This window comes from Etheostoma spectabile, chromosome 8 (genome assembly GCF_008692095.1).
Source record: "Etheostoma spectabile isolate EspeVRDwgs_2016 chromosome 8, UIUC_Espe_1.0, whole genome shotgun sequence".
NCBI lineage: Eukaryota > Metazoa > Chordata > Actinopteri > Perciformes > Percidae > Etheostoma > Etheostoma spectabile.
The window spans coordinates 32,551,322-32,554,724 of record NC_045740.1 but is presented as its reverse complement, the minus strand read 5'-3'; the positions used below and the strand labels follow the sequence as shown (position 1 = coordinate 32,554,724).

At 39.1% G+C, this 3,403-nt stretch overlaps 1 protein-coding gene across 1 annotated transcript in view; it reads left to right on the top strand.

Annotated features, from left to right (window-relative positions):
* The window catches only part of LOC116693393 (VPS9 domain-containing protein 1), a 23,707-nt gene extending 20,884 nt beyond the window's left edge, over positions 1-2,823 (top strand). Inside the window, exon 17 of the mRNA XM_032522336.1 lies at positions 869-2,823. The gene's annotated coding sequence lies outside the window, so the exon portion shown is untranslated. The remainder of the gene's footprint in view (positions 1-868) is intronic.
* Positions 2,824-3,403: the final 580 nt, after the last annotated feature.

Sequence of the window (3,403 nt, the reverse complement as noted above, 5' to 3'; positions counted from 1 at the left end):
GGGTGATGACACTTGCATGTTATAAAATGTGACATCCTCAACTGCCAATCGCCAAAACTCCCAGTGACACAATTATTCCACTACAGCGAAATATTTAACTTTGCAGATCACTGTGGTTCACAGAGCTGTCACTCATCTGCCGGGTGGCTGCGTTAAGAAGTGGAAGCATTTGGATTATTTCTTAATGAACAGACTTAGTTTTAAATATGGTTTGTACAATATGTAGACAGTTACATGTCTTCCCTCTTACGCAAAATACATTTCTAAAATCTAATAAGTTGCTTCTAGCCAGAGCTTCAGAAATCCTTTAAAGCGTCCAGGGTAAAAATGTGAGCACTCATTTAGATTTCTATTGATTGTTTGAACAGAATATATACAGACAGGTATAATAAATACCTCAAAAAATTGGAGAAATGTACCGATATACTGTAGATGAACACTGCTTTTGTTTTGCTGATTTTTCAAAAGCCACTATTTGTGTAGTTTGTATGCATTGTTATTACAATAATTTCAAAAGTAGACTAACCCAGTGACTAACACAGTCTGTATGGTTCTTTCTCCTGAGTCTGATCAGTGGGAGGAGAGAGGGTGAAAAGCACCACTGTGGACTGCAATTGGGGGGGGGGGGGCGCTCAACATCTTCTCAAAGCTGCAGTGACTTAGTGCCACAGACAGGCCGAGTAAATCAAAGGATTGAGAGATACATTTTTCTTTTCTTTTTTCTTTTAATGAGATTAGAAAAGACGGTGAGAAAAGTAGAGAGCTCCTTGCAACAAAAGGACAACATTTGCACAACCTAACTCTGAATACATTATTTTTAAAACGTATTGCAAGTACAGGGAATAAAATATTCCATTTTGTGTTGTAGGCTGTTCTGACGGTTCATCCTACATTTCCCGCTGCAAGAGAGACAGCAGCGGAACCTGCAACTCCCTGCAAGTTGTGCAGGCGCATGGTATCTTGTACACACAAACACACCGACATATTGTATATTTAAGGATTTCCTTTTCACACCAAGGACTAAACCTGTGACTATGAGTTGGGTCCAACCAAGTCAGAAGCTGGGCTTTGCTGGGACCTCTAAAGTACAAAATGTAAAGGATTGCCACATTAACTAGCACTGGATTTTTAAAGGGATTGGAGTTGTCTTAGGGAACCTTTGGATGTGAAGTCATGGATACTATGAATGCTTACAGAAGAAATGCTTACTGCAACATGGTTTACTAATGAGGGAATCTACTGAATTTGTTTTTCATTTTGGAGGTACGATTACGATTTTTCCCTGAGCAAAGTAGCCAATCGTGTGTGCTTTGACGAATATTTTTCTTTCTTACAGTATGGTAATAGCATTTCATAGAAAATCCTTTGGAAAACAGTTTCAAGCCATGTTCCCTGTAGCATTTTCTGTTCTTGTTTAAAAAAAAAAAAAAAAAAAGGCATGCAAACTTATAATTTAGACTGTGTGCCTGTGTGCATGCAGTTTTTTTCTTTTTAAGACCGGTTGCAAAATCCGTCCTCAGACTATGAATAAAAAAATATGAATTTATGCACTTTGGGTGTTGAAGCATACAGGGGTAAGCTACACTGGATGATGGCTTTGAGTTTAGACAGTATCTATTTGAAGACAGACTCGCCTCGGGGGGGGAGGGATTTCAGAGATGCCATCTTAAACCAATGTTAGACAGTGGGGGAGCACAGGATGAGAAGTCCAGCTGACAGTCCCTGTTTAGATTTAACAGCATGGTGGCATTAAGTGTGGCATAACGGACTATAATTATGTAGTAATTGTGCGTGTGTGCGGCCGCGCCTGCCACAGGGCATTTATCTTTTAATGCCAAGTTTCAAAATCCCCAAACTCCAAAGGAAAGCTAACCAGTAAACCCATTTTCACAGCTGATTTTTACCAAGTTCCTAATGCTTCCCTTTACGCTACAATTGCCCCAAATCCACCAAAGAATGGGAGCCATGTGGCAACCAATTTGTTTGGAAATTAAAATGGGAAATCTTGAGGCGCTTAAAAATGATCACACGTATGGTTTCAAAGAAATTCTCATGTTGATTGGATGTGATTGGATGACCTTGTTAACTGATATTTGACATTTTCTATAAAGTCCTTGAAGCTGTTTGGTTTTAAGCAAATGCAGAGTCAGTGTTTTCCTAAAAGGGCCTGGTGGTGGTGTTGCATTTTTTAAGCCGGTTGCAAATCATGTCTTGAGTGACCGTTCTCCAAAGCATGCAGTTTTTTAACTTGCTTTTAAGTCTTGAGTGTGCATTCGTCCCTTCCAGGCAGCCATTGATTTCTATTCATTTTACCAGCTTGTACAAATAACTTCTGGAAACTTTACAGTTTTGAATCGGTCCCTATTTGTGTCCAAGTTGTGTTATGGTTGCAGTACTACTAAAGTCCACTACTACTACTAAACCTCAAAATGAATTGAAAGTGCCTTTGTGGCACATTCTTGTTCCCCAGTTAAATCTGGACTGGCAATTAACTTGTACTTAATGTGTAATAAATAGGCGGCTAAAATATGCAAACATATTCTTGGTTTGTGTTTTAAAGACACACCTGAAGCAGACATGGATCCGGTGTCACAGCCTGAAAAAGTACAGTTTTTGAAATTGTCGTTTGTTTGCTTATATTTTAAGATTTTATTTTCCATGGGTCCAAAAGATGTGAAAAGATGTCCCAAGAACTGTTTTGAACTGTTAAGAACAGAGTTATGTCAATATAACAGTTTTACTGTGAAATGTTGGGAATATGTGACTGGTGAATGTGTGTTTGAGAGATGGGTCAATAAAGAGAGCAATATTTAAATCATTTAATGTGTGTGTTGTGGTCTGACTCGTTATGTAACATTCTCAGGCTCTCCAGCCGACGGAAGGTCTACTACAAAGAGATTAATGGGTTAGTAGAGACTACCTCCGTGCACTCCTAGTGGGTCTGGGAGTGGTCCAGATCTAAGATGGGGCAGAAGTGGGACAGACCTGCAACGGGCCAGCGACCACCCCAGAATACTGTAAAAAAAGAAATCTATATAAATTATTATAATAATATAATAATAATATAGAGAGAGAGACACACATACAGTATAATGGAATGGGAGTACCGTTAATGTAATTAAATACATCTGTGCAGCTTTGACAGGTTAAATTGTCTCTTGTGAAAAGGGCATATGGGTCTCTTAAATAATAAGATAAATAAATCGTCTAGTTTCCTTTTCCACTAAATGTACAGCAAAAAATCTATTCAGACAATTCAATATAAAAAAGGAGCAGTCCCTGCCTCTTGACACCGAGTAGTAAGGCGCTGATGTGACATGTTTTCCTGTGTTTGTGTTGTGGGGAGGATGCAGGAGGCTGTGATGGGCACATGGCTGAATAGCAGCAGAAGCCTGTGAACTTG